Here is a 15,506-nt window from a genome sequence, read left to right as displayed (position 1 = left end):
CCTGCAGTTGTCACTTGCTTATAGCACACACCAAAAATATACTTTTGGCTCATTTTGCTTTCAAAGTGTTTGGTGTTGTCAGTGGATCTATTGCTGAATTCCTTACTCAGGTGAAAATTTCAATTCTGTAAGGCACGTGCAATTAGATTCCTTAGAGAATGCAGTTCCATCCTGATGTAGATATTGATCAGACATTAAATGCAGTAGACTGGGGTTTGGGACCCGTGGGTTTAAAAGTTTTTACTTTGACATTTATTAACAATATGACTTTGAGCTAGTCACTTCACTCCTCTCAGATTTAGTTTCCTCTTTTGAAAAATGGGAATAATAATATTGACGCTAACCATCTCATAAGATTGGTGAGAGGAAAATACTCTGGAAACCTTGAAATACTCTACAAATATGTGAGTTATTGTTATTGCCTGTATTATTATTATTATTAATTCTGGTTCTACCACTAATGGGCTACATATCCTGGGGCAAATTACTTCCCATATCCTGTGATCAGTTTTCTCATCTCTAAAAGCAGAAGCTTGGACTAGATCATAGCTAAGTTCTTTCTTAACTCTTCACTGTGACCTAAAGGCCCCCTCTAACTTTAATCTAGTATGAAAAATATTTCTAAAAGTTACCTGGGGACAAGGATCCATAATCTCAGGAGAATCACAATTCTGGGGGTGGGTAGTTGTGGAACAATGGTAGCATGATAGGATGCCTAGATCCCCCCATAAATGTTCAGGTAAAGCTATGAAAATGGATCAGAAAAAAGGAAAATAAGCAGAAACAGCTTTAAAGTCTTCCACCCCACCCAGGATAACAGAAAAAAAAACCCTGCCATAATCCTGCAGAAATCTAAAATAAAGCCAGGATAGGTGGAAGGAATGTACAAAGCAGTATCCCTATTACTACCTCCTCAGCACAGGAGAAAGACCCAACAAGGAACATCTGTGAGCCTTAGGTCAAGAGAAAGGGGGAGAAAGTGCTGACAGAGCCCATCAAGAAAATATTTCTGCAGGATTCTGGCAGTATTTGGGTTAGGGTTTGTCCTTGAGTCAAATTTTACTCCTATACTCCTGGTTGGCATTGATAAACTGTGTTTTGTTTTGAGTATTGTGGCTAAGATTAGACCCTACCTTCCATAGGAGTTGTTGAACTTATTTCCTAGTAGGGTCTGGGTGGACTCTGCTACTGAAACCTTTTTTCTCCTCAGGCACACACACACACACACACACACACACACACACACACACACACACACACACACACACACACACACCCTCCTGCCTCCTGCCTCCTGCCTCCTGGCATTACAAAGCAGGAGTACAGTAGTAAAATTTGACTCCAGGACAAATCCTTAACCCAAATACTGAAGCTTGTGATGAACAAACCAAAGAAACAAAATAGTGTGAAGAAATACCTCAGACTAAGAGACACACAAAGGAATAAATTCTGAAGAAGAGAGTAACCCTATATTACAGAAAGTGTGTGGAGAACCCAATTTACCATTATGAATGCTGGCTACTGCAACAGAAATGTTGAAACAGACTTACACTCATTAATGCATGCAATTACTCTTTACTTATTGACAGTATGAAATTATTGATTTAACAAAACAAATATTATTACCTTATTTTGTTCCTGTGGGAACAAAAAAACAGACTAATGTCTGGGGCTTCCAGTGAGTTTTTATTATTCTTGTTAAGGATGTTTATATCTTATATCTAAGTTCTGATAGGTGATTGATTACCTAATTTTATAATAAAAGGAAACTATCAAAATTTTAGTTTCCTTATATTATTAGCAGGTGCTTATCAGTTGTTTACCAGACTGGGAAACACACATGTCATTGCCAAACTACACACAAGTCTTACTTTCTTAAAGAACTTAGTTACAAAATAGAGTTGCTTCTGCATAACAAATATTTAATTTACAAAATGGAGGCTTAAGAGAAAATGGAGCTACTCATGCTAAGTTAGCATACTTATTCTCACTACATTCTATAATAAATCCAGGTAGAGCCTCAGAAGAAAAAAAATGTCTTGAATACAATGATTACAAGATTGCTTAGAAAAACATGAAATATTTAGGAACCTAGATATGTAAAAATAATGCAATATTCACAACACCCGTGGTGGTTATGAATATGCTTCTATAGTGAATCACAAAATATAACAGGCTCTCCACATGAAGGATAGAACCAAAACCTTTATTCAAATACCAGAAAACTGAGTCCTGGAACCAGAAAGCCAAAATCATTACAGTAACCATGAAGTTGGTACACATGGTTAATGCAGTGAACACCCACATTCCCAAACCTTCACAACAGAACAGGTTCCCTCAAGCAGGGATCCTCCTCTCTCACTCACAGTAGCTCCTCAGCCTGGCTCTTGGAAGTTGTCAGCAGAAATTCCAGAGGCAAGGTCTCACCAGAAAAAAGGTTTCAGCAGAAGCTCCAGCCTCCAGATGCTCACTGAGAGAAATTCTCTCTCTCTCTCTCTCTCTCTCTCTCTCTCTCTCTCTCTCTCTCTCTCCCCGGTAGCAGCTGCCCTGCCTCCATGATGCTTACCCCAGGAAAATTCTGACTGTCCAGCTTGTGCTCTTCCTTAAATACAGTACAGCTCCTCCCTGTTCAGTCCCTTCCTGTTATGTCAGCAACTGGGGATCATACCTTCTGTTTCTTTAACAGAGGCTTAATTTGAAACTAGGTGCTAAGTACCTCTTAGCTTAGCAATAAAAAGGGATCTTCAAATTTCATTACTATTACAAGATATCACATTAAAAATGGAATAGTTCTAAACTCAATGAAATAGCAAGTCCATGGAATATTTATAAGCTCCATAAGATAACAAGAACTATTTTTTAAAAATTGAAAATAAAAAAGCAAGGCTATAACTTCAAAACAACAGACTTGAAGTAAGCAAGGAGAGATAATGTAAAAATTACTGGATGATTTGAAAATCATAATAAAAAATAAAAGCTTGATGACATATTTCAATAAATCACAAATGAAAACTGCCCAGCTTTCTTAGAACCAGAAGACTAAGTGAAAATAGAAAGAACTGACACCACCCAAGAAGCCTAACACGAGAATTCTCTGGAATGGTGTAGTCAAAATCCAGAGCTTCCAGGTCAAAGGAAAAAATTCTGCAAACAGCCAAGAAGAAAAAATTCAAATACCAAGAAACTACAGTCATGTTCACAGAAAACCTGGCATTTGCCACTACAAAGAAGAGAGCTTGGAATATGATATTCTAGAAGACAAAAGTTAAAGGATTAAAGCTAAAAATAATATATGTGGCAAAATTAAGTTTAATCTAGGCATCCAAAGAAATAGAAAGTTATATAAACTTGCTTAATGAGAAGGACCTATGTGGATATGAACTGTTTCTTAATAGAAGGATAAGAAACAAATGTTTTCTCAGAATCCTAATATCTTTTTCTTTTCATTTTTCAAATGCTTTATTAACTTTTAATTTACAACATTCATTTTACCCTTCAGCCTGGTCTCTTGGTCTCCCTATACTCTTCAGGCCAGGAGCTAACCTGCCACGTGGGGGCAGCTGCAAAGCCGCAGCCCCTCAGTGGCTTCTCACCCCGGGGGCAAAAGCTTACACACTCCCAACTACTGGGTCCCAAAGTCCACACTTCACTGACCTCTCACTTTGTCCTTATCATCTATATGTTGATAATTCTGGATTGCCACAGCTGCTGGTGATCTGGAATCCCTCCAGCCAGCAGCTGGTCAGGCCTGCTCTGGGGCAGAAACTCAGCATGGGGCTGGGCTCGGCTCCCAGAGCACTGAGTTGCTGGCCTGCTGGGCTGTCCTCAGTGAGAGGTTAGCTTCTCTGTGTCATTTTGTGGGTTCTGTAGCTCCAAAGTTTGTTTAGAGTCCCCTTTTACATGCATTGGGAAAGGTGGAAGCTAGAGCCATGCAGAGGTCCTGTTTCTACTCCACCATCTTCAGAATCCTAATATCTTTAAGGACCTGTTAACAGAATTTTAAATGTACATCAGACAGGACCAGTCTTTACCTGTGAATAGACAGAGCCGCACAAAACAATCCAGAGATAGGAGTGCTAGGAAGCAAGTAGGGTTTTAATTAATCACTTTCAAAGTGCAGAATCAGTCTGCAGATCTTTTGAAGTTCTCTTGAGGAGAGCTCCACATGCTGAAATAAAGGTAGAGCATATATACATAAATCACAAATGGGAAAGGAAAGGGGAAGGTGGATTACAAAACAGTCATTTCCAGGCCTTGAGAGTTTCCTACAGCAAGACCATGAGTGCAGGGCAAGACATGTTCTGCAGTCCTGTGGGAACAATTTTCTTTTTTAAAATTTTATTATTTTATTTTTTTTGGGAGCAATTTTCAAGTTTATTGGCTCAAATCTTAGGGACTATTATGTGGTGGGACACAGGACCAGAGTTTTGTGCTGGAAACAGTTTCTAAATTTTAAAATTTATTTTACTTAAGGTACATAGGCAAAGGAATATAGTGATTGTGTGAATGTTGTCAAGGGTTTGATTGATCATTTCAAGTTGCATTGTGAATTTCTGACTCCCAAGTTAGAAAAGGCAGCTCTGAGAAAACTACATTATTAGTATATTCATTACATACATCATGTCAATTAATATAAACATTATAATTCCCTTCAAAAGCCATAGAGAAAAACCAATAGTGCAGAAGGTCAGGGTGGTTGATTCCATTTTGATGGTATAAGAAGAAGACAGAAATTGAAGGTAGAGGAGGCCATAATGGAGAGGGAAGGAGTAGTAAAAGGAAGAAATCATTATTATAAAATAGAAGTAAAGAAGATGGAGAGCATTTACACATAGAAAAAGAAGTAGGAAGAATGGACATTTCATGAAACTCACTTTCATCTATGCAAGACCAGGGAGGATTGAAAACAGTTATACTTCTTCACCTACCCCCTCTTCCCCTCCATCAACATACATATAAAGATCTTTGTGTAGATATGCATTAAAATCAGAAAGAAAATAGGAGGACATAGGGAGGAGATAGAGAGAGAAGTTTAAAATGGAGAGTAGGATAAGTAAGAAAATAATCATAAACAAAATAAACTCCAATGTTGAAGGGGAAGCATAATGTAGAGATTAAAAGAAAAGAAAAGAAGAATAGCAACTTGAAATAAGGGGCAGGGAAAGTGAAAGAGAAGAGAAAGAACAGAGTGGAAACAGAATATTTCATTTGTAGACCACAAGTGTTAGGTAAACTCAGTCTTAATTTTAAAGAGGGGATAGAAGCAAAGAGAGGAAAAAGTAAAAGAGGACAGGATGGAGGGAAATGCACCATTAATAATTATAATCATTATTGTAAATTGGTTGAATTTATTCATCATTTGGAAGAGAATAGTAAAATGGTTTAGAAAGAAGAACCTAAAATATGCTGTTTATAAGAAAGATACTTGAAACATGAAGATTTTCATAGATAGAAAATAAGGAGCTGGAACAAAATCTATTATCTAGCAGATGAAGTAAAACAATACATGAAGTGGCTATCATGATTTCATTTAAGGCTATGGTAAATAAATTCATGAGAAAAAGAGATAAGCAGGGATTTAATGTTTAAAGGCAAAATGTTAGATAACTAGTCTATATCAATGCTTTACATACATGAAACAAATAGCATAGCAACTAATATTTAGAGAAAACGCTAATTAAATTGCAGAGGAATGGTTAAAACAAGAATAATGGGGGACCTCAATATACCCCCTTCAGGCCTATACATACCAATTGAATATAAACAATAAAGAAATGAAGGGCATGAATCAAATTTTAGAAAAATTTGTGATGACTATTTTACTTAAATTAATTTCCTTATTCAATTCCATAGCAATCAAACTCCCAAGGAATCATTTTATAGAGTTAGAAAAAATGGTAACAAAATTAATTTGGAAGAACAAAAGGCAGGAATATTAAGGGAATTAATGAAAAAAAATTCAAGGAGGCAGCCCAGCAGTTCCAGATTTCAAACTATATTAAAAAGTGGTAACAAACAATTTGGTACTGGCTAAGAAATAGATTGTTGTATCAATGGAATAAACAAGGTATACAATATTCAGTAACAAATGACCATAGTAATTTAGTGCTTGATAAACCCAAAGATCAAAGCTTTTGGGTTAGAAACTGTATCAACAATGCAATATTCACAATGCCTATGGTAACTATAAATATGCTGACATGGTTATTAATCACAAAATATAACAGGCTTTCTACATGGGGACAAAGCTAGAACATTTATTCAGATGCCAGAAAATTGAGTCCCCTATTTATCATTTATATTATTATTAATAATTGTCAGCTTCCTATCCTCAGGCATAATGATTATATGCTTGCAGGACTGTAGATGGGCAGGCAAATTCACCTCATGATCAACCTAAGCCAGGCTTCTGCTGCTCACAGTCAGTTTAGCCTCCTCCCTCCATTTCTCAGAGAGAAGGAAAGGAAGATTGATCTGGGACACAGCTGTGGATTCTTTGGGCAGAATTTTTATTTGGGCAAAAAATTTATTTTCTTGGGGTTGGGAAACCTGTGGCCTCAAGGCCACATGTGGCCTTCTAGGTCTTTGGGTGAAGCATTTTGGCTAAGTTCAAGTTTTACAGAACAAATCCTTTTAGTAAGGGGATTTCTTCTGTGAAGTTTGGATTCAGCCACAGTGCTGCACTTTAAGGACTTAGAGGGTCACATGTGGTTTTGATGCTGCAGGTTCCCCATCCCTATCTAGGTTCTTGATGATAGAGACTGTGTCAGTTGCCATCTGTCTAACCTCCACACCTATCATTGGGTCTTGCACATAAGAATGATTTAGGAGATATTTGGTGAATTGAAGGTGAGGAAACTGAAGCCCAGAAAGGTTAAACCAGTTGGCAAAGGTCAAATAACAAGTTAGCTCTAGGGCTAGAAATAGAAGCCAGTTCTCCTGATCTCAGTTCAATGCTCTTTCAACCAAAACAAATTATTCCAAACAATCAGCAAGCATTTATTAAGCACCCACTATGTGCCAGACACTGTTCTAGGTGCTGGCAAAATAATCCATGACATAAAATGATGACAATAAGTCACAGTAAGAGATTGCATTTGTGTAGCACTTTAAGGATTCCAAAGCACTGCTCTCACAATAAATGGCTATGAATCATTTACTACTATAGATGAGGCAAATTTAATACATAACAGTGAAATGATTTCCAAGCCATAGGTCATCAATGGTAAGTGTCAGAGCCTGGACTCAGACCCCAAACTTCTGACTCTACGCATTTCCATGACACCACATTCTTTGTGTTACACCATACTACCTCTTATATAATGCTTTTTAATTTCTTAGTGCCCATTTCAAAAGGAGTAGGTTTGGTTGACCTGAGCAGTGGCAACATGGAAGTTTCTAATGCTTCCAAATCATAAGGATTAGAAAGAGGACAGCTCCCTGTGGCTTTTTCTGAAAGTGACCTCAATAACATTGGCTGGGTTGCCTTCCATATTTTAATAGTAGTCTAGCAGTGAGATCATGGCAAATAAATTTAAGTGACATGTGGAGTATGGTCATGGAATTTAAACTATAACAAAGCATTGTATTTATTAGGAAGGTATGACACAAACTAGATTGGCCTGAATTCTTGAGTCATATTTATAGGACAAAAGCTTTCTTGGCAACCAAATGAATCATTCTGGGTTCTTAAAGGCTAATAGAATAAAGTCAGTGAAAGCCTCACTTAGGGAGGCTGAAGATGTTACAATTTTCCCTAGTTATTTTTAAGTTTATGGCAATATTTATTCATACAGATGATGGATTCTATTCATGAATGTAATATACAGACAAAGAATATATAAACTTAGAATCAGATGAACTGGGTTCAAATTCCCAGCTCTGTCATTTACTGTCTGGGTGACCTTGGGTCACTCCACCTCTATAGATTTCTTATTTTCAATGTAAAACTGGGATAATATTTATATTAATTTTCTGAAAGGCAAGGAAAGTACATCATAGATGGCCAAGTTCAATAAAAATATGAGCTATAACAATGATCTAATCTAACTTTCTCATTTTACAAAAGAGGAAGCTGAGGCCCACATCTTGGCATTCAATAGTCTTTGCAATTTGGTTCTAATTTTTCTTTCCAGTCTTACTTCCTTTACTCTATTTCATGTACATTTCAGTCAAATTGGACCACTTAGCAATCCTTGATCCTGTCCTATCTTCTTCCATCTCCTTCCTTAACTCTATTTTTTTTTTGGCAAACTGATGCAAAATATTTATTCCAAATTAGTTATTTTTGATGCAGTAGTTTTTCCTCTTACACAGACTCATGTGATAACCATTTTTTAAAATGTGTAAATAATGTTATCAAAATAATCTTAATCTTTGAAATCTCACAAAAATTTATATTTTACAATCCACCCTGAATATCAAGGCTGCAAGAAGAATGCAACAATTCTCATATCCAAATATTTTACACCTGTACCCAGGAAGAAAACCCACAAATGCTTGGATGAAAGCTGCCCTAGCATCCAAAAATAAAAGAAAATTAAAAATCCATGTTATTTGCATTTATTTAACACAATTATAACTTCCATAGTCATTTTTCATTGACACTGATTGTTTGAGCACATTGTGAGGGACCCTGGATTCCCGATGGCCCAGGGCAGGCAGGTGAGGCTGGCTGGGGTGGGCGAGGCTGTGTTAGAAAGCTATGGTTGCCAAGGTCCGGCTCTTGCTCACTTCTGCCACCAGCTCTGTGAGACACTTTTACTGTCCATCTCATTAACTGTCCTACACACACAGCTGTACACAGAAATTTGTGTGTATGTGTGTATTCATATATTTTATTTATTTATTTTCATTCATTCATTTATTTATTTTTAAAAGCAATTGGGGTTAAGTAACTTGCCCAAGGTTACACGGCCAGTTCTTTTTGGTATGGGTGTTAAGTATCTGAGGCCAAACCGATCCTGGGTCCTCCCAACTTCTGGCTGGCACTCTTACTCATTGTGCTACCTCGCCTCCCCTTTATTTTATTTTTTTGTCACAAATTTCCCACCTATACAAACTTGCCTCTATTAAGCATAGAACAGGCTGAACCCCCCCCCCCAAAACAATAAGAAAAAAAAAGTCAAACAAGCCAATCTCTCTTCTTTGGGATCATTCCCTTTGTGCACAAAGGATTCAACAGCAATGAACAAAGAAAGGAAAAGGAACGGTTTCATTTATACAACCCTGATGGGGAGCGGAGCTGGACAGGTCACTCGGCTCAGGCCTCATCCTCCGAAGTTTCGCTGTTGCTTGTCTCGATGCCCAAGTCCTCAGCCTCGGGTTTCAAAGCATTTCTCCAAGTGGCGAAGAGGCCAGAAAGGTGGTGGCTCTGAGAGAAGCCGTTGTTCCCAAAGCCATGTGGAGTGGAACTCTTCTTAGCTCATCCGCCATGAGGGGAAGATAATTCTCGTCATTCTCTGGGTTTTCCTGCCAGACCATTGTTCTCTTCTCCATTAGGGGGAGAGTGAGGCCGTTCTGATGGCAGCCTTCTTCCCCATTTTTCTTTGGTTCTGGTGTGCTGTTCCCCTCCATGTCCTCCAGTGTGTCACATTCTTGGTTCTCTGAGATCTCGCCATTCTGGTCATTCTTCAGAGTCTTTAGGAACTCTCTCTTTTTGTCTGTGATCTGACAGGTCAGCTTGGTTAGGTGGCAGGAATTAATCTCCATGGGAGGGGTAGTGCTGGAAGGGTTCTCTTTGGGAGATGGAACTACTGAACCACTTGCCAGTGCTACTGGTTTGGTGACAGCACCTGGACTGGTGAAAGCAGAATCCTGGCTAGAGGAGAGTGAGCCTGCTTTGTGTTCGGTCCTGGTCACTTTCCATGGACTGGGCTTGGAAGGAGGTACTGCCGGTTTTGGGATGAGGTTTTTGTAGACACTTGGGACAGTAGTTGTGGGCTTGTTCCCATTTGCAAGGTGAGGTCCTGGTGAGGTGAATGCAACAGAGAAGGCAGCAGCAGGATCCTCTTTGGAAACCTTTTTGATGACCTGCATCTTAGTAGGCTTCTTGGCACTTGGAGGATTTTTCCATACTCCAGAAGAGGTCTCAACAGGTCTGCTTGGATGATTCTGTTTCCCAGTTTCTGGATTCAAAGATGGAAAGTCTTCCTCCTCAAACTGCAACTTCTCCATCTTCTGTTCTCTCTATTCTTCCCTGGCCTCAATAGGTGGCTTTTCCTGAAAGGCAGAGCCCTTGTGGGAGTGGAAGCTGCCATTCCAGTGGTGGAGGGTCCCTGATCCCCCTTCCCCACCCCCCACTGAGCTGGCTCGTGCCATCTGGGCAGAGCCATGCCAACCGAACTGGTTCCCAGTGAGTCTGGCACATGTGCCCTTGGAGACACCTGAATCTATGGAGACATGGCAGAACAGGAAGGGTTGGTGCCAGGAATCTCCTGGAGTTCATAGGGGCCCATTGTTTAAAAAAAAAAAAACAAACATCAGAAGAGTTATGTCTCTGGCGACTCACTCCAAATCGTCCTTCTCCTCGGGATAGGTGTTTTCCATGTTTTTCAAAAGTGGCTGTAGGAGACTTAGCTGACTGTGGTGTGGAGAAATTAAGCCAATCAGGGACGAAGTCATGCTTGCGCCCTTTAGGTCCAGTGTCTTTCTTCAGCACAGTGAGAAGGCATCAAATCTCATGGCCAGGATCCCAGAGTGTAACCTCCATGGTCCTGGTCCTCCAACTCCGCATGCTTGGTCCAGTTGGGTCTTCCACGTTAATCTTCTGTAAAGAGGGTCTGGAGTGGCCTGGGCAGCAGCAGGCCTACTGGAGGCACCAAAAGCCATGCCCTGTGCTAAATAGCCCTCTGTCCCCACAGTTGCTCATTTTAAACTACTCTGTATCTCACACTTACCTAAATAAAGGGAGGAGGGACAGGGGGAGAACAGAAAAAAAGTGTCTGGTTACATTTTAAAAAAGGGAGGGGGGAATCACACATCTCTGTTCAGCTCATTCACCTGTCTTCAGAGCGGGCACTATGTTGTTGCTGAAGCAGATAGTACATGAGGATCTAGGGAGTTGATACCAATGGTATTTATAGCAAGGCAATGGCTAGCAAGACAAATGTGGTCATGTGTTAGCAAAGGTAAGTGTCAGAGGAAAAAAAAATTAAAGTAATAGAAAACTGTGAACTTTGAGAGTCAACTCAATTGAGAAACATACGCATGAGAGTGCGTTTAAAATACTAATTTCATTATCCCTAATCATACAGCTGATAAAAAAAGTGTATGTGTGTGTCTACTGTAGCCTTAATATCTTGGGACTATCTTGGGGAAGAAACAATCCAGCAGAAATTTGCTCTGTTTTGTGAAAATTCTGGACAACACACTCATGTTCAATGCTAGACTGGGAATAGAATGCTTCCAGAGGTGTCATCTATTTCTTCAATGTTGACCATTTATAAAGTGAAAACAAAATTAAAATGCTGAAATCTGGGGCTGAAAAAGTTTCCCAAATGATGTTTTCTTCTCTTCAATGAGAAATTTTTGTCACTCCTCCTGGCCAACACTGGGAGCATGGTCAGGAGGCAGGTTGAGAATGCTTCTACTGCAACAAGGTAGAGTTTGCTTCTTGTATCCAGTGCATTTCCATCACCAACCAATCTTCGAAAAACTCACAGAACTCAACTGGTCTGTCTGTTCTCCCCCCACCTCTGGCGGCCTTACAACCACAACCCTCTCCTTAACTCTTGTATATGTTTATATTAGGGAGGGGCTTACCACAATTAGTATAATCAAAGAAAAAAACAAATCAAAGAAAACCCAGAAACCTCAATTGAATAAAACAAGCAAAAGTTTAAACAGTTATAAATAAATCCTAAATCAATTTGAGTTGATTATAGAGTTTCGGCCATTTGGCAGATGATACCACATAGAAAATATCCTGTGACTGACTAAAAGCATCAGATACCCCTCTGGGCCTATGTATAAAAATAGCAGTCAGTTCAGTAGTGAGTCAGTCATTTGGTAAACCAGTCTAGTGATGGAAGAGTTCCCATTTAGAGGATTCCATTTTGAGAATTAGAAACAAGCCCTGAGAGAGATTTACTTTTGGAGGGGTTAGAGTCTTTTATTCTTTCCTCTTCCTTCCTTTCTTCCCTCTTTCATTGACCATGTCATCAAAGAAACTGAATAGCAGACAATATACATCCATCTTGGAGATGGGATCAGAGAAGCTGGATTTTTAGGAAATAAAACTTCCAACCTAGAATGAGTCACTCAACAAAAAGCACCTTCAGGAAATGTGGCTCATTGTGATGGAGAGATGCATTCTATAAAAGCACTGACCCTTTGAGCCCAACATAAGGATACATTTAAGGGTAACTTCAAAGGGATTTTCTGTACAAAGAGAAAAAGACTTTTAATAATTAGGCACTGCATGTTGCTCTCTACACATATATCTCACTGGTTGTTGTCTTCATTCTTAAAGAGGACCAAACTGACATCACTATATTGGGGTCAAGGTACAGTGTGTCTGACTGTGACTGATCAGGCCAATATAAGCTTGGAAGACTCTCCCACAGTTCGGGAACAAATAGTCTACATGAACATTGGGAGCTGAGATGTCTCTAAATTTGCACATCTCACATTTCTTTGGAGCTACTGTAAAGCCAAGCATGAGCAGCTTTCCAGAGGACTGCTGCTGTGAACAGCTTCAAGGTTCTGATTACACAGTAAAGTGAACTCTCTATTTATTCAGTAACAAACTAAGACAAAACATTCACAGAAAATCAAAATACAGCATTTATCATGTTATGGGATAACAACTTATCACTAAAATGGCCATGTAGTTTTCAACAAAGTGGTCACATAGTTTTTTAAAAAGTACATTCATTTAGTAACTCAATCATTCTTAAGAGGCAATCCTCCTTAACTGACAAAAAGTACAGAGGTCAAAAGCTCTCCACTCCTATGTCACATTGTCTTAATGTCTTCAATCAAAAAGTCTTCTTATTCTTGATTGGAGATTAGTTTCCAATCATCCTTCATTTGTAAGTCCTTAACTCAATCATCTAATTGTAAAGGTCAAAGTTCTCCACAATGATCTTTTCAGTTTACATTAAATATCCAAGGAGATGCTGGCTCTCTGCTTCCATGGTTCCCCTGCTCCTGCCAGGTCCTTGTTATCCAGCTCCTTGTCCAGTTCCTGTTCCATACCGAAGCTCACAATGTGTACTCCACCTCAAGTCCTTCACAGTTTCTGTTCCTGGGGAGACAAACCTTAACAAAGACACAATAACATTCATGCACATTGCCAGCACCCTCATCAATTCACTTTCTGCCTGTTGAAATCAACATAGACCCAACAACAAGGCCTAAGGATTCAACACAAATCATCAGCATAGTCCCAGAACTTCTGAAATCATCAGCAAGACCCTCCTCCAGGATTTCTGTAAACATACAACAAGAAAATCCTTTTTCAGGACTTCTGAACCAGTGGGAAGGTCCCAGGACTTCTGTAACAATAGCATCATCCTCTATTAGCAGACGAATCTGATGAAGTAACATCAAAACAGACAGACAATGTACCAACACTACAGCCATGCCTCCTCCCAGTTCTCTCTTCTTATTTCTCAGTTCTTCTCAATTCTCAGTTCAGTCCTCAGTTCTCATTTCTCTTCTCAGTTCTTCTCAGTTCTTGGTTCAATTCTCAGTTCTCTTCTCTCTCTCTCCAGAAGTAGCAGCCCACTCTCCAGATGCTTGTTCCCAGAAGTTCTGGTCTCTCTAGATTGGGCTTTTCCTTATATATTGTATTAGCTCCTCCCTGTTCAGCCTCTTCCTGTTATGTCAACAAGTCTATCCCACTGTGGGATGCCCAAGTTCTGGCTCTTAATACCTGACACAGTCATTAACTTGGAACAATGTGCTAAGTACCTGTTTGATTGCAAATACAAGGGTCAGGGAAGATCTTCAAATCCCCATTACCATTACAGCTATTGTAATTCTGTCTTGCTCATATAGCACAGGGCCTTCTTTGATGTAGGCATGCCATGTTGGGCAGTCCTGTGCCAGTGTCTCCCATTTCTCACAATTGGGAGTTCTTCAGCAAGATCTAGAGTGTCCTTGTATCATTTCTTCAGACTTCCATGTGAACACTTACCTTGCATGAGCTCTCCATAAAATAGTTTTTTTTTTACATCAATGTATGTTTGACATTTGAACAATGTGGCCAGTTCATAGAGTTTGAATGCTTGGCAGTTGAACTCAAGGAAGGACCTCAGTGTCCTTACCTTGCCAGGTGATCTTCATAATCTCCCTAAAACAATTCGAATAGAAGCAATTCAACTTTCTGGTATGGTGCTAGCAGACTGTCCAGTTTTCACAGACATAAAATAATGAAGTCAGCAAAATGACTCTGTAGACCTCCAGTTTGGTAAGCAGACTAATACCTCTTCTCTCCCATGCTTTCCTTTGGAGCTTCCTAAACACTGAGTTAGCTCTGGCAATGCATGTATCAACCTCATCATCTAACTTTTTATGTGTATTTTGACAGGGTAGCATCCCTGCCTGCTATGATAAGAAGGCCAAGGTTAGGTTTGGTGAAACAGACAATTTTTAGGGCACCTTTTGTAGCCCCTTCCTCATGCCAGGAGGTGAGCAATGAGGTCCTTTAAAAAGGTTGCTTAGACACCGCAGGGCCTTCCAAATCCCAGTGCTGCTTCAGTTCAGTGAGAGGATGGCCCTATGTCCTGGGTCACCTGTGTGAAGGGTTATGATTACAGCTCCTGGGGTATCTGCACCTGCTATTTCATCACTTGTCTGTTGCTACAGGACTTTGAGGTAGGTAAAAATGGTAAAATTATATGTGTGATGTCTTTTGACTCACAAATAAATTGGATTTAAGTGAGTTAGAGTTATATGAAGTCCTCGTTCTCACTCTCTACCAGAATCATTGAAATCCAGTAGCAAGGCAAAAATCAAGACAACTGATGATGACTTGGGATCAGTGGATAAGCTTGGTGTCTTCACTGTTTAAAGAAGCTGTAAGTGTTCCACAGTACCTGCTTCCACTGCCTTCATGGCCCATTGGAACAAATTATTCACATCCACCCATTCCCCTAGGGGAAGTCTTTATATTCTTGGGAAAGAAATCCTGTCCCACCCCCTGACCAAGTTGCTAGAGGTTTGAGGCTTGTTGGTTACCCTCAACCTGCCAGCCCATCTGCCAAATTGGTTTAATGGGATGTGACCACTGTGCATGCTTGTAATGGAAATGCAAATTTAAAGATCTTCCCTGCCCCTAGGCTAAAGTGCACCTGGACCCTGGGGTGGGAGGCTTGTTTTTCAGTGGATACTTCTTGATTGGCCAGTGAGTCAATAAGGTTGTTACATTCTCTGAGCCAGGAGAAGGCTATATAAGCCCTGATGTGAGGCTTTGTTTTGGGGGCTCACTTTGAGAAGTGTTCTGTGATTTGGTCTGTATTCTGAAAAGCCGTTGTCCAGAGGCCCCCCCCCCCCCCCCC

The 15,506-nt window shown here is 39.8% G+C and overlaps 1 pseudogene; it reads right to left on the bottom strand.

The window, feature by feature from the left end:
* Nucleotides 1–9,262: 9,262 nt before the first annotated feature.
* On the bottom strand, nucleotides 9,263–10,179 carry LOC138174060 (vasculin-like protein 1 pseudogene; annotated as a pseudogene).
* Nucleotides 10,180–15,506: the final 5,327 nt, after the last annotated feature.

This window comes from Petaurus breviceps, unplaced genomic scaffold, assembly GCF_028583685.1.
Source record: "Petaurus breviceps papuanus isolate PSGF00001 unplaced genomic scaffold, PetGlider_PUasm1.0 685, whole genome shotgun sequence".
Lineage (NCBI taxonomy): Eukaryota > Metazoa > Chordata > Mammalia > Diprotodontia > Petauridae > Petaurus > Petaurus breviceps.
This window is presented reverse-complemented; position numbering and strand designations above follow the sequence as displayed.